This window comes from Pogoniulus pusillus, chromosome 38, assembly GCF_015220805.1.
Source record: "Pogoniulus pusillus isolate bPogPus1 chromosome 38, bPogPus1.pri, whole genome shotgun sequence".
Taxonomy (NCBI): Eukaryota; Metazoa; Chordata; class Aves; order Piciformes; family Lybiidae; genus Pogoniulus; species Pogoniulus pusillus.
The window spans coordinates 3,402,623-3,424,671 of record NC_087301.1 but is presented as its reverse complement, the minus strand read 5'-3'; the positions used below and the strand labels follow the sequence as shown (position 1 = coordinate 3,424,671).

General features: G+C 46.9%; 1 long non-coding RNA gene across 1 annotated transcript in view; it reads right to left on the bottom strand.

Moving 5' to 3' along the window:
* Positions 1-1,111: 1,111 nt before the first annotated feature.
* Positions 1,112-22,049, bottom strand: part of LOC135191183 (uncharacterized) — a 46,608-nt gene continuing 25,670 nt past the window's right edge. Inside the window, exon 4 of the long non-coding RNA XR_010308754.1 lies at positions 1,112-1,162. This is a non-coding gene — a long non-coding RNA (uncharacterized LOC135191183). The remainder of the gene's footprint in view (positions 1,163-22,049) is intronic.

Sequence of the window (22,049 nt, the reverse complement as noted above, 5' to 3'; positions counted from 1 at the left end):
GTCTCTTCCAACCTGGTTGATTCTATGTTCTATGATTCTATGGAATGGGCTGCCCAGGGAGGTGGTGGAGTCCCCACCCCTGGAGGTGTTTAAGAGGAGGTTGCATGAGGCACTTAATGACATGGTTTAGTTAATGAGAAGGGTTAGGTGAGAGGTTGGACTCTATGATCTCAGAGCTCTTTTCCAGCCTGCTCAATTCTGCGATTCTGTGCATTTATGACACTTTGAATAACAATCCCCACAGTGGGAGGCAGCTCTGAACTCTCTCTTCAACTCCAAATCTCCTGCTGGAAAGACACTAACTTGAGATGAGAGGTCTGCAGCCATTTACCAGCTCATGAAAGAAGGGATCTGTACCACTACCAGCAGTGCAGAGTATCCTCATGGATAGGTTGGCTAAGCTGGAAGTCTCCCATTTGTGCTTTTCCCACAGCTTCTCTCTTAACTTTGGACAACTAAGCTGAGCTACCTCTGGAATGCCTGAGCAATTCTCCCTGCCCCTTGAAACCCAAGTTTTTTATTGATTTCTGCATTTCCAAGCATGCTGGAAAGCCTCAGGACTCCTAGCAATCACTTTTGACAACGACACTAATATATTGCTTGGGGCTTGCAAAATATAGATAAACATTATCCCAACATTAAGACACACAAGCTTAAGGTGCCTTTGGTGTTCTTTCATTCTGTGACTATAAATTCCTGCCCAAATTTCTCAGGAGGGCAGAACTCAAATCCATTTAGAGGTAGCCATGGAGCAATAAATAAAATAATAATTAAGAGGTTGCTCAGATAAAGGCTTCCCATCTTGGGGCAGAGGAAAGTATTAGTTAATTCATCATCACATTGGCAATAACTTATATTTTGGCACTTACAATAAAATGTAAAGCTAAACCAAGCAGTAAGGGTAGGAACAAAGCAATAAGCCAACAATGGGTTTGGAAATGGATGACAAAATCCAAATGTTCTGCCTCACTGCTGCTAAATTAAGCACAGTGTTATCAGTGCAAAGATTAAAACAAGAGAGATTTTCCTCTGAACCCTAAGTCACACTTCTCAGCTGCAGAGGACATGACAGCAGGAGTGAAGACAAGAGAGTTCACTCACCCTGAAAACCAGTGGAAATAAAAAAGGATCTGCTCAGCTCCTCATTTCCCCAAACACAGCTCTACAGAGCAGAAAAAAAGAAAGAAGGACATTAGCTTATTGTATGCAGCAGACAAAGAAGTGATCCCTCACACTCTTTCCCTTCCTAGGCACCATTCAACCCACCTTTGCCTTGCTCTGACTTCACCATTTTCCCCACAGGGCACCTTGCTTCATTTATTCATTTATTTATCTGACTGCAAAGTGAAAAGGGCTCCAGTGAGAGCCTGTCTTTAGCTGAACATTGGCCTGGGAATTATTCTAGTTTTAAAAGGATGAGCACAAACTGGTTTCCCACCTTCCATCAGAGACTCTCTGCTACTGAACAGTTGAAAGATCCTCACAAGGAATTGACTTTTCTCCCATTGATTTTGTTTAGCTTCCTTTCAAGTCAAATTCACTCTTGCAGAGAAAGGTCAGTGCCAGAAATGCAAGCACAGTGTCCAATGCATGTATTGGATTTGAGTATTTGGAGTATTTAAGTATGAAGGGACCACAGGATCACAGCATGTTAGGGGTTGGAAGAGACCTAAAGAGATCATTGAGCCCAACCCTCCTGCCAGGGCAGGACCATACAATCTAGCTCAGGTCACACAGGAACACATCCAGACAGGCCTGGAAAGGCTCCACAGAAGGAGACTCCACAACCTCTCTGGGCAGCCTGTGCCAGGGCTCTGGGACCCTTCCAGTCAAGAAGTTCCCCCTTGTGCTGAGCTGGAACCTCCTGTGCTGCAGCTTCCATCCATTGCTCCTTGCTCTACCCCAGGCAGCAGTGAGCAGAGACTGTCCCCCCTGCTCCTGACCCCCAGCCCTCAGATATTGATAAACATTGATCAAATCCCCTCTCAGTCTTCTCCAGACTAAGCAGCCCCAGGTCCCTCAGCCTCTCCTCCTCAGGCAGTGCTCCAGTCCCCTCATCCTCCTCGCAGCCCTATGGATGCATGGCTCTCCCATCAATCCTTCACCTACAGACTGCACCTTCTCAGCCTCATACCCTGGCTGCATAATGGAAATTCCATCAGTTGCTTCTTTCTTCTGATTCTCTGGGATTTCTGCAGATACAAAAGAGCTGCCTCAGCCTCTCTGTCTGTATGATACTGCAGTGGCAGCACAGGAGACACCAAAAGCAACATTACACTCTCCTAGGCTTCCTGAACAAGCCAATTACTCTCCTAATTAATGTCCCTTCCAACCCAAAGCATTCTAAGAATCTAGGAATAATTCACACTCAAGTGTAGGAAACTTAGGCCTTACTTTTTTTAAGCTGCTCCAGGACTGTCTTATTTTCTAGGAATTTTTCCCATTTCCTATTTTCTTACCTTTGATTTTGGAGACTCTTAAGAATTATTACTACTACACTGGACCACAAACTGGCAATGTGAAGTTAAATGGATCCAAAGACCATCAAAGCTACAATACCTCTTCTACAGACACTCTCCAAGCTCTTAGCTAAGGCATGGACTCTTCTGGTGCATCTATCACAGGGCTGGGTGACAGGTTGGATTGGATGAGCTTGGAGGTCTCTTCCAACCTGGTTCATTCTATGATTCTATTAAAATCCTATTAAAATCACAGAATCCAGCAGGTTGGAAGAGAGCTCCAAGCTCAGCCAGTCCAACCTAGCACCCAGCCCTGGCCAATCAACCAGACCATGGCACTAAGTGCCCCAGCCAGGCTTGGCTGCAACACCTCCAGGCACAGCGACTCCAGCACCTCCCTGGGCAGCCCATTCCAATGCCAATCACTCTCTCTGACAACAACTTCCTCCTAACATCCAGCCTAGACCTCCCCTGGCACAGCTTGAGGCTGTGTCCCCTTCTTCTGTTGCTGGCTGCCTGGCAGCAGAGCCCAACCCCACCTGGCTACAGCCTCCCTGCAGGGAGCTGCAGGCAGCAATGAGCTCTGCCCTGAGCCTCCTCTGCTGCAGGCTGCACATCCCCAGCTCCCTCAGCCTCTCCTCTCAGGGCTCTGCTCCAGGCCCCTCAGCAGCTCTGGCGCCCTCCTGTGGACACCTTCCAGCACCTCAACAGCTCTCTGCAATGGAGGAGCCCAGAACTGGACACAGCACTCCAGGGGTGGCCTGAGCAGTGCTGAGCACAGGGGCACAAGAACCTCCCTTGTCCTGCTGCCCACACTGCTCCTGAGCCAGCCCAGGATGCCATTGGCTCTGCTGCCCACCTGGGCACTGCTGCCTCCTCTTAAGCTCCTCTGTCCCAGCACCCCCAGCTCCCTCTCTGCCTGGCTGCTCTCAGCCACTCTGGCCCCAGCCTGTAGTGCTGCTTGGGGTTGTTGTGGCCAAAGTGTAGAACCCTGCACTTGGTCTTGTTCAGTCTCATCCCCTTGGCCCCTGCCCACCCATCCAGCCTGTCCAGGTCCCTCTGCAGGACTCTAAGGGTAAGACAGAAAGCACTGCCCCAGCTTATGGTGATGTAGTGCTGTGGGGTGCTTGAATCCTACAGGTCTGGAGTTACCCATGCACTGAGATATGCTTCGATGTTCCTAGGCTCAAAAGACACATCTGCTGTAATGGTTTTTGGATTAGAAAGCTAATCCCAGTCTTTACCATTGACCCATTCTTGGTAAAATCACTCAATCAACCTCTATCACCATGTCTTTCTCAGATAAACTTGAGGATGTACTTCCCTCAGAAGACAAATGGTGAAAACAAGCAATGCTTTGAAAAATGCCATTTGAAAACCATCATTATATCTGGATCTGACACTTTAGCCCTGAAGCCAGATGAGAACCAGAAAGGGAAATGATTATAAATATTTCTTCCAAAACTACAATTAACAAACACTCAGTTTAGTTCCACGTCAAACGTTTTGCAACCTCCTGTGGGTGTTTATTTGATCAGAGTAACTAACTGTGCTCCTTCCTGCCCAGGCACAAGCAGATGATGATGGCCTGGTAAAGGATGCAGTGGGCTGGATGTGAACTTTGCTCTTTCAATGAGCTATTTTATTAGCAAAGCAGCTGGGAATAAGGAGAGGTAGAAATATAGCCTTAAATTGTCTTAATTCAAGAGATCCTAAGTTAGATTTACCTGCAATAACTTCTAAGGAGTCCTACTATCATCCAAGACTCTCCAGAGTCTAGAAACCCAGTGGGGCCAAGCATGAATCATAGAATCACAGAATCAACCAGGTTGGAAGAGACCTCCAAGATCATCCAGTCCAACCTATCCCCCAGCCCTATCCAGTCAACCAGACCATGGCACTAAGTGCCTCATCCAGTCTTTCCTTGAACACCCCCAGGGACAGTGACTCCACCACCTCCCTGGGCAGCCCATTCCAATGCCAATCACTCTCTCTGTGAAGAACTTCCTCCTAACATCCAGCCTATACTTCCCTTGGCACAACTGATGCAAGGCAGCTCCAGCAGCTGCACAACAGAATCACAGACTCTTTTAGATTGGAAAAGACCTTCAAGCTCCTTGAGTCCAATTCACACTGACAAGTCCTTGACTAACCCAAATTCCTCAGCACAACATCTGATCACTGTGAATCACTGTGGTTGGAAAGGACCACCAGGATCAATACCTAGGAAAAGCCTGGTATTCCACAAGGCTGGGTTCAATAAGTAGAAATCAATGGATTTATGATCAGCAGAGCCATTTAGGCAGAGCACAGAGCCCCTACAACCCCATCCCAATGAATATATATTACTTCTATAGATCCATATATTCTGTATGCCTTTAATATTTGATTCATAGAATCAAGCAGGTTGGAAGAGAGCTCCAAGCTCAGCCAGCACAAGCTAGCACCCAGCCCTGGCCAATCAACCAGACCATGGCACTAAGTGCCCCAGCCAGGCTTGGCTTCAACACCTCCAGCCACAGCCACTCCACCACCTCCCTGGCCAGCCCATTCCAATGCCAATCACTCTCTCTGACAACAACTTCCTCCTGACATCCAGCCTGAACCTGCCCTGGCACAGCTTGAGACTGTGTCCCCTTGTTCTGTTGCTGGCTGCCTGGCAGAACAGCCCAACCCCACCTGGCTACAGCCTCCCTTTAGGCACCTGCAGACAGCAATGATCTATGCCCTGAGCTTCCTCTTCTCCAGGCTATTCCCTTCTGTCTGCCCTTTGCCACCAAACCAATCTGAAACCCAGCAGCTCATCATGTTCTAATCAAATGCATAAAACCCACCAAGACCTGCTCTTGCCTTGATCAAAAGCTGCATTTAAAGGCTGCATATTTCCTCCCCCCCCCCCCCCCCCCCCAACTTGTCCAGCCAGAGTGACTCACAAATTGACAGCAAGGCAAGGTAAAATGTTTCAGGAGCTCCCTGTAGTTTTAGATGTTGGCTGTGTTGGGTGGGTTTCTCCTCCCCCCCCGCACTGATTCCTGCATTCATTAATTTCATTTCAAGGATGAAGTCAGATTTGGATTTGGTGTGGGGTTTGGATTTGGTTTTTTAATGTGGTTGGTTATCTGATGAGTGAAGCATTAGATTTGTGAGTTGTTCTGCAAGCCAAAACATGCTCCCTTTCATTCATAACACTGAGCAGCTCTGCGTTAAACAGCCGATTATCATGAATGAAGTGGGTGTAACTTCCTTGCAATCCTCCAAAGACCTGTCAAAGCAGAGCTACTGCAGCTCAGTTTTCTCCTTGAAGCATACAGATCATTGGTTTAATTGTTCCACACTGATCTTGAAATATGCTTTCTTGGTTCAAAGCATTAGGTAGCATCTTTGTTTTTTGGAGGAGGTAAAGGGAAGGGTGGAGAACGATGCCTCAGGATAAGAGAGGAAAGGTATATGTCTCACCCATCAAATTTAGATTTGGCTTTTGGAATCTAAATTGAGCTTCATCCATTTAAATGGTGTCAGACAAAACCTTACAAATCAAAGCCCTGGCCTGTTTTGCATGGATAATCAAGAGCCTCTGGCTCTTTCTTTTTTTTGGTAAGAATTGTTTCATCCTAAAGAGAAGAGGACTGATCTTAAAGTGCTGGCCAGTGACTCAGAACACTTCTATTTGACTCCAGGTCTGCCATTCTCTGCTCCATCCCACTTCCAAATGTTTGAGGGGTTTTTTTGGGTGCTGCCTGAGTGCCATCACTTTGACAAAGGAATGTTCCAATATTTGCAGGCCGTGATGGTCTTTGAGCCTCGAGATTGAATGCCTGCACATACACTAATACAGAAACATGCTGCAATCTGTGGCTCTAAACTTGTTTCATACAAAAGGCTTTCCAAGGATGGATGTTATCTGTAGCAAAATAGACCTGCAGCATCTCAGGTGTTCATCTTATCACACTTTAGGATACCAATGGATGGATCTTGGCCAGCAATAAATGGTGACAGTGCCATTGGCTTTGGAGCCCCCCCTAAGAATCTGATCCACGTCTGTTCTCTTGCCCAACATTTTAAAGCCTGGTGAGCGAGAGGTGACCACAAGGAAACTCAAGTAAAGTGAAATAACAACATGAGTGCTACCACACTTACAAGAGTTAGTCTCAGCAAACACTGGGGGAAGTGGCAGCAGGGAAAAAAAAGTATTCAAACTGCTGTATTTCAGATCAGATTTTCTGCTAAATTCCATTATCTCACCCACAATTAAAGTGACAACAACAAATCTTGACAGTAGTTTTGTGACAACAGTTTTTACACATCTCTTAAGAGCTCTAACACTAACACAGGCTGCTGCTCCTGGGAAAGAAGAAAGAACTAGAAAATCTCCTTCAGCATTTTTGGAGATCTCAGCACTTGTAACACATTGCAGCCAGTCCCAGAGACAGCAGCATTGCATCCCACCTGCTCCTGACTCCTTTATCCCCTCCTGGCACTGAGGTGATGCTCTCCTGGGAGCATTCACATTCGGCTGAAGGCTGTACTCTGCTGGAATGCTGGCCCCTCTCCTTAGGATCATGGAATGGTTGAGGTTGGAAGAGACAGTATCACAGTATCACAGGATCACCAAAGTTGGAAGAGACCTCATAGATCATCAAGTCCAACCCTTTACCACAGAGCTCAAGGCCAGACCATGGCACCAAGTGCCACGTCCAATCCTGCCTTGAACAGCTCCAGGGATGGCAACGCCACCACCTCCCCAGGCAGCCTTCAAGGATCATCCAGTTCCAACCCCCTGCCACAGGCAGGGACACCTCCCACTAGAACAGATTGCTCAAGGACTAATCCAATCTGGCCTTGAACACCTTCAGGGAGGTTGTGGAGCACAGAAGCACCGAAGGTGATCAAAGATCCACAACCTCTCTGGGCAACCTGTGCCAGTGTCTCACCGCCCTCACTGCAAACAATCATAGAATCATAGAATCAACCAGGTTGGAAGAGACCTCCAAGATCATCCAGTCCAACCTAGCACCCAGCCCTATCCAATAAACTAGACCATGGCACTAAGTGCCTTCTTCTTAACACCCAGTTTCAATCTCCCCTCTGCCAGTTTAAACCCATTCCTCCTCATCCTTACTCCAGTGTAGCAAAGGTGCCTACAGCAGGGTAGGTACTCTACCATCTGCATCTTGTAATCCACATCTCTGCCTTGCTTATCAGCAAACGGAAATCACAAGACCATGTCCCAAGGGATTACTCTGCTCCCATGAAAGCGAGAGTTTAAACACTGGTTTAAAAAGCAGCAAGAGCTGGCTGCCACACAAGCAGATCTGACAGGTTGCATTTTCATTCTCATTACTATTACAGGCATGAGGATTCATTTCTATTTATCTTTAGCTGGCATTCGGTCCTGGATTTAAACTGCCTCTGTGGTTGCATTGCTGCAAAATGTATCACTGCTTCTGAGTCACACTGCAAAGGACACGTTTGTAAACTGACCCACCATTGACAAAATCCTCTCTTTCTTCGTTGGTAGGAGGCAAGATGAGGCATAGGCTCCTTGTCTGATTCATTTCCTGAGGAAATTTTTACTCTGTGCATCTTTTTCAGCGCTTATTCAGCCGGCGAGCAGCGCAGTGATTAATACAAAATCCATGCTTGACACAGGAGTGGAAGAGGATTCATTCAAATTCTTTTAAAATCAGCACTTCATTAATTGCTTAGGCAAACAACCCTTTGCCAAAAAAAAAAATGTGTGGGGTTGTTTTTTACCTTCCCCTCCCTCCCCTCCCCCCTAGTTGAGAAACTAATTACAGGCAACGGCAGACAGCGAAAGGCACGAAGGACAAATCTGGCATCTCTTTGAAACCAACCCCTCGGAAGGAAGAATTAGCAACCTGGACGGAGCTCCAGGGCAACTCCAGCTCTCCTTGCGTCTGCTGCTCGAGCTAATTCGGTTCCAGCCAGCTCTGGTCCTTCCTCCCAACCCTGCAGATAATCCTAGGAGAGCTGGAGATCTAACACCTCTGACAAACACAGCCAGCCAGCAGAAAATTCCAATTGCCAGAAATAAAAGGTAACACAAAGAGAGCCCTGAGGAAACTGCAGCAAGTTTCTTGACAATTTTTATCTACCTGATTATTTATATCAAGACAGTACTAACCAAGTCCAGATCGGGATGGGGCTGTGAAACAATCCCTGGGGCTTGGAAGGCTGTTCAGAACTTGGCACTCGGGATCAGGCTCGTGTCTCCATCCTATTAGGGTGGACAGTGTTAGCCTACAGGTTTAGGGAGAAAAATTAGTGTGTCCTTTCCCTTCATTTCTTCTGCCTCTCTCCCTCTCTCTCTCCACATTCTTCTCCTCTTGTCTTTTTCACTGTGAGCACTGAATGATGGGATTTTTGACATCAGAGGAAAGCCATCCCTCCTCCACTCCCCCAGCTCCTGTTCGCTTCCTCCTTGTACACGGCTGCTCGTTTGCATACTATATCCCCACTCAAAGAACAGGATCAGCTGATCCGACCACAGCTTCATCTAACTAAGCATCCTAAATCCTGCCCAAAGTAGACCAGACTGACTGGTTCATTCACCCTGGCAGCCTGCTGCCAGCCAGCCTTTAAAGTACATTTTGTAACTGTGACATAGCTGGCACTGACTATAGCAAAGTCATTGTTTAGTCAAGGTAAAGTGACCTCTATTTACTTGAACTACTCAGCTGCCTACAGGGAGTAACTGGGTTTGAGATAAGTGAAAATTTGCTGGGAAAGTTTCATTTTGGCTGGGCTGAGGCTTACTACAATAAGCTAAATGTTTGGTCAGTTCATGCCCTTTCTCCTGCACTTTCTCCAGCCCTTTGATTTATTATCTGCGACCAGACAGCAAATGACCCCATCCAATTTCAGCAAGTCTGTGGTAAGCCAAAGACAGATGAGAGACTTGTCCAGCTAAGGATGTTTTCTGATCCCAAATAAATACCCTGCTGATGATCATAAGCTGCCAGGCACCTGCCCTAAGTTATGCATTCAGCACTAACTGAACCAGCAGCTTCTCATCTCCACACACACCCCTCCCTCCCCTCCCCCCAATAACTCCAGGCACCAGTGCAGAAGTGCAAGTTCATCCCAGCTGCACTTCAGGGTCAAGGTAAAGGTTAGTGGGAGCTGAGCACCAACCACCCCAGGAACCCTGTCTGCAGTGACTCAGCCATGACTCTGAGTCACAGAACTTCTCCTGCTTCCTCCTCTCTCCGGGGGGCGGAGGTAGGAATTTCCTGCTGGCCTGGCCTTGTAAATCACAATGTCCTGTTGCAGCAACACTGCTAAGAGGGTCAGTGAGTGGGAGAACTGGAGCTGCTGCCCAGTCCACCTGCTCTGCAGAAGGAGAGATGGGGTGCATTGCCCCACTCAGGCACGTACACTGAGAGGACAGCAGGACCCTGGGTCCTCTCATTCAGCATCCTACTTGAGTTTGCAGAGTAGCCCTGACACCTCCAGATACCTGACACCCTGACTGAAGCTGCATACATCCAGCAAGCCAAGAGCCCAAACACACAAATTACACTGATATAGCCCAGGTGATTTCTCTGCCCTTCTTCAAGCCAGCACTGTAAGTGAGAAGAGAATCGAGTCCTACGATGTCTGCACGGCACTTTCTATACCCATGAATCTGAAAGTGAAAACCAAGATGCTTGGTGGAGGTTCTGGAACAAATCCAGCCATTCTATGCTACCCTGTGGAAGTCCTCCCAGCTGACCTTCAAAACAACTGAACTCAGTCACAGCTGCAGCTTAAGGATTTCACTACCACGAAAGACCTTGAGAGCATGGATGAGCTGTGCCATGATAACCCTGAGAAAAGCCAAGGTATCACTGAGAGAAAACAGGCCATGCAGAACTAGGAAGAGAAGGCAACATCCCAGCTTTGTGAAGACCACTTTCCAGAGCAGATCTAAACTATTTCAGTGTTTGAAGCAAGAAAATGAGTGGTGGAAAGGAAAAGAGTGATGCTGGCAGAGACAGTCCTAAGCAGAATTGATGCCGGTTAAGCAGAATATCTGCTCTTACTCCAGGGATGGTGAAACAAGGCCAACTGCATGGGCAGGAGTCAGAATGAACTCAGTACCCTATGGGAGTCATTCCTTCAGGCTCTACACAAAGAACTGGACTGGCAGACAGCAATGATTTTGCTCCACAAACGTGGAGACACAAAGGTGTGTGCATGCAGGGGGCCACAGCTTCAGATCAGGACTGTTAAAGTTAGGGCACTGGTACTGGAAGGGGACTTTGGGGGTGGTCCAAACAATGCATTTTGACACATTCTTCAGTAAGTATGGGTTCTGATAGAGATCAGGTGTTTTCAGTCTGACTTTCACATCTCTTCTGGAAGATGATGCCTCTTGGAGAATCCTTTGGAGGGTATCATAACTGGGCATCAGAAGTTCTACAAATGACTTCCACGAGAGCTCTTCTGTCTGCAGAGAGGGGAATAAGCAACTGCAGTGGCAAGGCAGTTACAGCTGAGTAGATTTTGACCAAAATAAGACACTAATTTTTAACAGCCAAAAGCAGTTAACCCCTGGGAGCATTTCTGAAGGCCAGTGGGTGGTTTTGCAGCACTCAACTTTCTAAAATCAAGGCTAGATTTTGCCTTTTTTTTTTTTTTTTCTTTAAACCTAGCTAGGGAAGTCCTATGGCCAGCATTAGACAGAAGGTCAGAGCAGACTCTGCTGAGGATCCTGGCTGCCTCCATAACCCACCCAACCGTTCACCTACTGACTCCCCAGCGCCGTTCTCGCAGCACATAGCCTTGTTGTTCACGGTCAGTCTGTTTCCCCACGGATGACCAGACCTGACCTTGCTTAGATTACAAAAGCTAAAGGGTTCAGAAGTGAGGAAAACAGGAAATCCAAACAGTGAAAATCTCAGCAATAACGTTTCCTAACAAAGACCTTCAGATCTCACTCTCAGTCAACAGCTGTCTTCATGACGTCCAAAGAGGACGATGTTTAGCCTGGTGGAGATTGCCTTTCTGCCATTGATTTTTACCATGTTTATTTTGCTGTGCTGTGACATTTTCCTCCTTGTTAAAAACTTGCTCATAAATGAAGGTGCTAATCCAGACCTGGAAAAACACAGGCAAGCACAAGAACTCCATACACTCCAATTACATGGGCTCACGGGACACAGTTCTCCCTACAGAAAAGCAAACCAATACCATTTCAACTCCCCTTTGGGCCACAAAACAGGACTGAATGCTGCAGAGTCCTTTTTTTGTTGTTGTTGTTGTCTTGTTTCTTTCAAGAGAACTGAAATGAGATGACCTACAGCTTAATTTATTGCACCACCAAAGCCTGTGACTGCAAAGCAACTCCAAACGTTGTCCTGTGGGGAAGCACTGAGTGAAAACTGAATTTTGAACACCAACCAGCCTGTTCTTTTGTTTTGTTTTGTTTACCCTTTCCTGCATTTTAACCCTTACCCACATTTCCTGCCTTAATATCATATACCTGCAAGCCACCAGCATGCTGTGAGCTCTCAGGGGCCAAACCTGCGCGTAGCATCGCTTGGTGTAGCTCCTATGACTTTGGGTCATAAGCAAAGACCTTGTCCCAGGTCTTTAGGGAGAGCATCCCGGGGCTTTAAGGATGTTGAGGAGGCATTTTAAGGTCTGCTTGTTTTGCATGCCAATTCCCACTGTTTCAGGTGACATTTGCCTCCCCGCCCGGCAGCGCAGGGCAGGTTTTTGCCATTGCACTGCCATCTAGTGCTGCGAGTTTGCAAGGCAAAGTGGCTAGCGAAAGATGGGTGACCAAGGGCAAGCAAGCGCCCGGCTCAACCTCTGCAAGCGCAATGCACTTCCATGCAGCTCAGCAGAACGGACTGCAAACCGCACCCCAGCGGTGGCCCTCAGCCCTTTACGAGGAAGATCAGCATTAAGGTACAGAAGACGACAAAACGCTTACAGCAGAAGGGCTTGCAGAGGAGCTCATCCATTATCCAGCTGCTATCCAAGGCAAGGCACGCTCAGGACATGCAAGTTTGCAACTACGAGTCACAAAGTCCAGCTGCTCTCAAATGCAAGCTGTTACTGCTCTACCGATGCATAGCTGCCAGCTTACATTCAGACAAAGAAGCTTTGGAACAGGCTCCCCAGAGAGATTCTCCCAGGCAAGCAGTGACAGAACAAGAGGACACAGCCTCAAACTGCACCAGGGCAGGTTCAGGCTGGATGTTAGGAGGAAGTTCCTCAGAGAAAGGGTGATTGGCTTTGGAACAGGCTGCCCAGGAAGGTGGTGAAGTCCCCATCCTTGGAGGTGTTTAAGAGGAGGCTGGATGAGGCATTTAGTGCCATGGTTTAGTTAATTAGAAGGGCTCAGTGATTGGTTGGACTCAATGACCTCAGAAGTCTCTTCCAGGCTGGTTAACTCTGTGATTGTGGAGTCTCCTTTGGAGACTTTGAAGCCTTCTCTGGATGCATCCCTGTGAAATCTGCACTAGATTGTATGATGCTGCTCTGGCAGAGGAGTTGGACTCTATGATCTCCAGAGGTCCTTTCCAACCCCTAACATCCTGTGATCCTGTGACTTTCACTGGAACAACACTCCTGCAAGCACCTGAATGTCTTTGGTCATCCAGCTTTACCAGATACTTTACCTCTTGCATCCAGTTCAGTTATGTCAGCCCATCTGGACCAAGTCTAGTCTCTTCTTAATTGATTTCATAGACTCAGAGAATGGTTTGGGTGGGAAGGGAACTTAAAGACCATCCAGTTTCAAACCCGTGCCATGGGCAGGGACACCTCCCACTGGACCAGCTTGCTCAAGACCTCATCCAGCCTGGCCCTGAACACCTCTAGGAAGGGAGCCTCAATTATCAGCCCAAGCAATCTGTTCCAGTGTCTCACCACCTTCACTCAAAAGACTTTCTTCCTAATCTCCAGTCTAAATCTGCCCTCCTCAAGCTTCAATCCATTCCCTCTAATCCTATCACTACAAGCCCTTGTAAATAATACCTCCCCAGCTCTCCTGTAGCCCCTTCAGCTACTGGAAGTTTGCTCTAAGGTGTCCCTGGAGCTTTCTCTTCTCCAGGCTGAACAGCCCTAATTGTCTCAGCCTGTCCCCATAGGGAAACTTCTTCATCCCTCTGAACATCTTTGTGACCTTCTCTGGACCCGCTCCAGCAGTTCCATGTCCTTCCCACATTTCTTATTTCAGTGGTTCTCACCAGGGACCACGTTTATAGCCTCTATTACTACGGTCAGTCAGCCTCCAGAGAGGATTTACTGAGCAAGCACAACACACTGCACACAGAAAAACCTCCTTCACATCCCCATGCTCAAGAGCTGGATGGCAAAGTTGAGGCTTTCCCATCCGAACCTGAAATGCACTGAACCTCTACGAGTTAACATCCCAAGATGAACGTTGTACTCATCTTGAGGGTATTTGTCCTCCCTGGTATGTGTGTCAGAGGGCGTGAAAGTGAGAGTGTCTTGAGGTTACCAATTGTTCATACTCATAGTGGATGAATCATATGATAACACCACAGCAACATCCTGTATAAGCGTCGGGAGCCTCTATTTCTGGCAGTGTGTCCCTCGCCTGTCTCATGAGCAAATGTTATTTGTGCTTTACTATATAAAACCCAAACCAAACAGAATTACACAAGGCAGCACTCTCCTGCAGGCCCCAGCCAAACTCACAAGTGCCTAATTGAGCCCTGTTACCCACTTGAGTGATGAATTGTGTGATGCAGCTAATAGGGCCGAGATGGCTATCTCTGGTTTTCATCTGATTAGTGCCTGAGCGACTCTGCCACATGTAAGCAACAATATTTGTGTTTCCTTAGCCACAATTGAACTCAGTGGGACTATCACACACACGAAGATCTGGGCCATGGCTTGTGAGGCAGGGGGTGCTAAGGGAACAAGCACTGTACTGCAGGTCAGAAGATTGATGTTTTCCTTCTGGATGACTACAAGCAAGCTGCTCCTCCCTTTTCTCCTTCCCTGTTTTGTCTCCTCAGGCATAGAGTCCGCAGGCTTTGAGCAACAGAGCTGCACCAGGAGGACACCCAATGTGCTCTGCCAGCCTAAACACAGATCTACCTGTGGAAAGCAAAGCACCACACAGCAGGGCAATGCCAGAGCACCACAGCAAGTCACAGATTTAGAGTAAACTCTGGCAAGATGCACACTTAGGCCAGCTCCTGTTTGGCTCTGTAAAGCAGCGGCAAGATTTTGCCCCATGGCTTGCAACTCTGCTTCTGAAGCATTACCACAACACAACACATTGACAAAGGTAGCTCCCATTTTATCTGCCAGCAAAGAACCTTGAGCAGTCTGGTATAGTGGAGAGCGCCCCTGCCAGTGCTGCAGCAAGAGCAGTGTGGCCAGCAGGGCAAGGGAGGGGATTCTCTTCCTTTCCTCTGCTCTCCTCAGACCCCACCTAGAGTACTGTGTGCAGTTCTGGAGCCCCTAACACAAGCAGGACATGGAAGTTTTGGAACCAGTCCAGAGAAGACCACCAAGATGATCAGAGGGCTGCAGCAGCTCTGCTATGAGGACAGGCTAAAAGAGCTGTGGCTCTTCAGTCTGGAGAAGAGAAGGATTCCAGGTGATGCTGGAAGGTGTCCAGAGAAGGGCCACAAGGATGAGCAGAGGGCTGGAGCTGCTCTGCTGTGAGGAGAGATTGAGGGATTTGGGGCTGTTTGGTCTGGAGAGCGGAAGGCTCCCAGGTGACCTTATTGTGGCCTTTCAGTATCTTAAGGGGGCTACAAGAAAGCTGGGGAGGGACTTTTTAAGTGTCAGATAGTGATAGGACTGGGGGGAATGGAACAAAGCTGGAAATGGGTAGATTCAGACTGGATGTTAGGAAGTTCTTCAGCATGGGGGTGGTGAGAGCCAGCCAAGGGTTGCCCAGGAAGGTGGTGGAAGCCTCATCCCTGGAGGTGTTTAAGGCCAGGCTGGATGAGGCTCTGGACAGCCTGATCTAGTGTGAGGTGTCCCTGCCTTAGGCAGGGGGCTTGGAACTGGCTGATTCTTGTGCTCCCTTCCAACCCTGACTGATTCTATGCTGATTGGCTAGGGCTGGGTGCTAGGTTGGACTGGATGACCTTGGAGGTCTCTTCCAAGCTGGCTGATTCTAGGCTCCTATGATTTCTTTGTTTTCATTGCAAATGCTGACTTGCAGTGTTGTAACCTCTGCTTGCAGCGTAAATTCACAGGATATTGACACTAATAAGGAGGAGGTTTAGGTTTTTTTTTTAAACAATCTAGGGGATTAGCCACACATCTTCCATTAAAAGTTCCATTAAAACCCTTGACTGCTTTAAATTCTTGTGAGCTTCCTTTTAAGAAAGCCTAGTTCAAATTAATGTAGTAGAAGTGGGCCAGTATCAGAGCGTGGGATCTGAAACCCTTTGGATTGTGGCAGAAGCAGATGGGAATTTCAACAAGTGCAACACCCAGAAGGTTCTGCATTCTGAAGAGACTCCAAACTCTTTAATTCTCTGTCAATAAAAAGCCCAAACCCAGAATGAAAAACAAACAAGAAGACTCACACACACACACACACGAAAAGAAATCAATAACACCCCCAAAGCTCAAAGCAACCAAAACCCCAAGCAAACTAAAATCAAACAAAGAAGCAAACAAGAGCAGCAGCAGCAGCAGCAAGCAGAAACACTTTCTGAGGTCATGTGTACTATTTTGGTTGCAAACCTTCGGATGGTTTGCTCACACTGAGCTGCTTTCAAATCCCAAACCTTCAAGCTGAACTTGGGGGGGATCTGACACAAACCTGAACTTCAGGCATCACCTCCTTGGGCCAGGGGTTTCAATAAACCCCTCGCTGTGGGATGCGCCAGCCTGAGCAGTCCTAGCTCCAAAGTAAGGAGTGGGGGGGGGGGGGGAAGAGTAAAAAAGAAAGAAAATAAAGCCCAAGAAAATCCTGTCAAGTTCAGAAAATATCTTCAGTGCTGCCTCCTCATTTCCTGGCTGCAGCCAAGAGCGGAAATAGCTACATTTCCTGAGCAGGGCTGCTCTCCAGGGAGCGCCAGCCCTGTCTGCAGCAAGCCACCGCTGCCTGCTGGGGCTGCAGAGAGGAGCCTCACTGGATGCTCAATCTGAGCTGGAATTAGAAGTGCTGCAGCACTCCTGAGCTGCAACGCACACCTAAAGAAGATAAGGCGACAGGGGAGGGAGGGAATGTGGGAGGGGATGCGAGCAGCAAAGCTAGATGGGAAGATAGAAATTTGTTTGGGAATTGAAAATAGAGCAACCAACCCAAGCAAACAAATAAAAAAGCAAAAAAAAAAAAAACCCAGCAAAATGAACAACAACAAAAAAACCCAAGCGAGCAAGCAAACAAACAAAAGGGCCCACCAAAATGAACAAAAAAGCCAAGGACACAAACAAACCTCACCAAAATGAACAAAAAAGCCAAGGAAACAAACAAACCTCACCAAAATGAACAAAAAAGCCAAGGAAACAAACAAACCCCATCAAGATGAACAGAAAACCCCGGGCAAGCAAACAAAGCCCACCAAAATGAACAAAAAAAGCCAAGCAAACAAACAACCCCCACCAAAATGAACAAAAAAAGCCAAGCCAACAAACAAACCCCACCAAAATGAACAAAAAAAGCCAAGCTAACAAACAAATCCCACCAAAATGAACAGAAAACCCCAGGCAAGCAAATAAAGCCCACCAAAATGAACAAAAAAACCCCAAGCAAACAAACAACCCCACCAAAATGAACAAAAAAGCCAAACAAACAAACCCCACCAAAACGAGCAAAAAGGACCTCAAGCAAACAAACAAACCCCCCCTCAAAATGAACAAAAAACCTCCAAGCAAACAAACAGCCCCACCAAAGTGAACAAAAAGTCCCAAGCAAACAGCCCCACCAAAGTGAACAAAAAGCCCCAAGCAAACAAACAACCCCACCAAAGTGAACAAAAAGCCCCAAGCAAACAAACAGCCCCACCAAAGGGACAAGGAGCCCCAAGCAAACAAACAACCCCACCAAAGTGAACAAAAAGGCCCAAGCAAACAAACAACCCCACCAAAGTGAACAAAAAGCCCCAAGCAAACAAACAGCCCCACCAAAGGGAACAAAAAGCCCCAAGCAAACAAACAGCCCCACCAAAGTGAACAAAAAGCCCCAAGCAAACAACAACCCCACCAAAGTGAACAAAAACCCTCAACCATACAAACAACCTTACCAAAGTGAACAAAAAGTCCCAAGCAAAGAAATAAACAACCCCACCAAAGTGAACAAAAAGCCCCAAGCAAACAAACAACCCCACCAAAGGGAACAAAAAGCCCCAAGCAAACAAACAGCCCCACCAAAGTGAACAAAGAGCCCCAAGCAAACAAACAACCCCACCAAAGTGAACAAAAAGCCCCAAGCAAACAAACAACCCCACCAAAGTGAACAAAAAGCCCCAAGCAAACAAACAGCCCCACCAAAGTGAACAAAAAGCCCTAAGCAAACAAACAGCCCCACCAAAGGGACAAGGAGCCCCAAGCAAACAAACAACCCCACCAAAGTGAACAAAAAGCCCCAAGCAAACAAACAACCCCACCAAAGTGAACAAAAAGCCCCAAGCAAACAAACAGCCCCACCAAAGTGAACAAAAAGCCCCAAGCAAACAACCACCCCACCAAAGTGAACAAAAACCCTCAACCATACAAACAACCTTACCAAAGTGAACAAAAAGTCCCAAGCAAAGAAATAAACAACCCCACCAAAGGGAACAAAAAGCCCCAAGCAAACGAAACACCCAAAGCAAAACAAACAACCCCCCCCAAGCAAACAAACAAAAATCCCCAGCAAGCAAACCAACCAAAAAGCCCAAGCAAGCAAACGAAACCACCCAAACCAAGCAAAACAAATAAACCCCCCCAAGCAAGCAAACAAAAGTACCCCAAACAAGCCAAACAAACAAACAAAAAGCCCAAAGAGACAAAAGCCACCCGAGCCAAGGAAATCCCCAGCAGACAAACCAAACCAAACCAAACCAAACCACCTAAACCCAGCAGAACAAACCAATAACCCCCCCAAGCAAACAATCCAAAACTATCAAGCCCAAGCAAACCCAACAACCCCCCCAGCAAACTCATTCACCAAAACCAAGTCAAACGAAGACCCAAGCAAGCAAACAAAAAATGCCAGAAGCAATTTAAACAAAAATCTAACAAAAACCAAAGAAACAAATACCCCCCCCCAAAAAAAAACCTCAAATACCTCCCCCCAAAAAGACAAATAACTTCCCATAAAAACAACCCCAAAGCAATGAAAAGGAGAAAGAAGGGAGGGAAGGGGGAAAGGAAGGGAGAAAGGAAAGGGGAAAGGAAGGAGGGAAGGAAAGAGGGAAAGAAAGGGGGGAAAGAAGGGGAGAAGGAAAGGGGGAAGGAAGGGGAGAAGGAAGGGGGAAAGGAGGGAAGGAGGGAAGGAGGGAGGGAAGAAAGGAAGGGAAGGAGGGAAGGGGAGAAGGAAGGGGGAAAGGAAGGAAGGAGGAGGGAAGGAGGGAAGGAAGAAAGGAAGGGAAGGAGGGAGGGAGGGAGGGAAGGACGGAGGAAGGGAAGGAGGAAAGGAAGGAAGGAAGGAGGGAAGGAGGGAGGGAGGAAGAAGGGAAAAAGGGAGGGAGGAAGACAGAGAGTGAGCCTCCTAATTCTGTGTTCTGTAGATGGGGAACTCTTTGGCCCTGCTAACTTTGGTGGGGCTGTTCTCCTGCAAAGCATAGGCACGTTCAGCAAGAACAGCAATTTACTAAGACATCCTGAAGGCTTGGTTTTAGCAGGGTGGGAAGAGATTTAATAGCCCCGAGGGAGGAGGGGAAGATGGATGAGCACAGGCTACTTCTGAGAAACTCTGCAAATAGGTGGAGCAATTCACAATCCAATAAAGCCCAGAGGGGAGCCTTATCTTTCCTTTCTGTATTGGAAATCCATTCTTCTTTAGCTCTTTGTGCCCAAGCAAGCCTCTAATCATCTCAAGACATGTAAAGTCCAAAAGAGTCCACATATGTTTCAGGTAGTCATCTTGGGTTGCTCTTGTCAATAAGGAGGCTAAAAGAGTATTTCAGAGTTTTGACCACATTATCTTTGCAATGTGGATGGGAAAAGAGTGCTGATGGTTATAGAGGATGAGACACAACTTGAGTCTTATTTAGTTTTGAGGCATAAATATCTAATTGTTTGGGTTTGATTGTCGTGGTGAGATGAGAAGCTCACTGTAAGCTGGCAGTGCCTTCATGTAGCCCAGAAGGCAAATTATATCCTAGAGGAGTGTGGCAGCAGGGTAAGAGAAGGGATTCTGCCCCTTTACTCTGCTCTTGTGAAGCACTCACCTCAAATACTGCATCCAGTTCTGATGTTCTGATCATAAGAAAGACACAGAACTGTAGGAGGCCACAAAGATGATTCAAATGTTGAAGCACCTCCACTGAGGATAGACTAAAGGAGCTGGGGTTGTTCAGCCTAGAGGAGACTCCAGGGACACCTTAGACCTGCCTGAAGGGGTTCTACAGGAAGGCTGCAGAATGACTTATCATGTGGGTGTCTGGATCTTAGAAAGAAGTTCTTCAGTATGAGGATGGTGAGACTCCAGAATAGGCTGCCCAGGGAGGCTGTGGATGCCTCTTCCCTGGAGATATTCAAGGCCAGGTTGGATGAGATTGAGTCTAGTTGAGAGTCATTCCTGCCCATGGCAAGGAGGTTGGAGTGGATGATCTTTTAGGTCAGTCCCAACCTAAGTCATTCCTGCCCACAACAAGAAACTTGGAGTGGATGATCTCTTAGGTCACTCCCAACCTAAGCCTTTCTATGATGATCCAATTGTTTAGGTGCTTTGTGTCACAACTAAAGAGATGTGAGGACAAATCAACCCACCCTAAAGCAGAAGGGAATGATAGATACCACTAGTTATTCCCTTGAGCAGTAGTAGCTTGGTCTAGACAGCTGGAATTTAGATGACTGAACTTAGTCAAGTGAAATCTCACTCACAGAGGCAACTTAAGGGAAAAAAAGAGGGGGAAAATAAATGATATGTAAGAGCCTAACTCCCACTGTAATTAAATAATAATCTCCAAAAGTGGCCCTCAGTGACCTGAGGTCACACAATGAGTTTACAGCTCTGAACCACAAATTCCTGAGAGCCAATCTACTAAGAAGCAAGCCTGGACTTAATCTGCACCATCCCATGATGAGGATGTCAGTTGATAAAACATGTTGAACTGTTGGAAATACCTCCTCAGCCTGACCAATGTATAACCCAAATCAATCTGCTGAGCCTTCACAATTTTTAAGCACAAAACATCTTTGCTTTGGTAATTATCAATCACCCTTCTGCTGAAAGGTTCCTCCAGTTTCTTTTTTAAACTACTCAATCCTTTGAGAGACAGATGAATTTTAATGATTTAGATTATTAACCTAAAGGTTGATCCAGACTGGGAGGAACAGAATAATTTGTTTTAATCATTATTATTATTTATAATTATTTAACATAGGGGGAAGGGGGGAAAAAAATATCACCTTAAATGTCATCCTGATGCTTTTTAATTGCCTCAGATGAAATGCAGAATAATCATTACTCTGTAAATGTATACAGGGCTAATTTTAAATACCCTAAGATGCTGGATTTTTGTCTGGGAAAAAAAATGCATCTTCATTTACTGTGTAGGGAGTTGCAGAGGCAGAAAAGAATTGATCAACCATTTATTGAAAATGAATCCTTTCCCCCCAGTTCACAACTGGGCTGTCATTTGACAGGAGGCAGAAAAAGAAGCTGAGCCAGGTAATTTTTCATAGTCTTTCATGCCAGAACTTTAGAATGTGCCCTTTGTGAGGAGGTCTGGTTTAGGGATGCATAAGAAGGTCACAGAATCACAGCAACATGCAAGTTGGCAAAGCCCTTCAGGATCACCAAGTCCAACCTAGAAGCCTACTCTACAAGGTTCACCTTAAACCTTAGCCCCAAGCACCACATCACAGAGACATATTGGGACTTAGTATACCATGCATTTAAGAAGAGAAATAAATCACAGAATCACAGAACCATCCAGGGTGGAAGAGACCTCCAAACTCATCCAGTCCAGCCTATCACCCTGCCCTGTCCAAACACAAGACCATGGCACTAAATGCCCCATCCAGGCTTTGCTACCAGAGTTGGTGACTCCACCACCTCCCTGGGCAGCTCATTCCAGTCTCTGACCACTCTCTCTGTAAAAAACTTTTCCCTAATGTCCAATCTAAACCTCCCCAGCCTCATCTTGAGGCCATTCCCCCTTTTTCTGTCTCCAACTCCCTGTGAGAAGAGCCCAGCAGCAGCCTCTCCACAATGTCCCTTCAAGTAGTTGCAGAGAGATGCTGCTGTGTGGCTGTAATATGTAACACATATGTTGTGGAGTTGGAATGGCCACACAGAGAGGTGTCCAGCATATGAAGAATTTCAGCATGTTCACAGATTCACAGAATGATTTGGGTTGGAAAGGACCTCAGCTGCACCAGAGCAGGTTCAGGCTGGATGTTAGGAAGAAGTTCTTCACAGCAAGAGTGATTGGCTTTGGGATGGGTGGTGAAGACACCATCCCTGGAGGTACTTAAAAG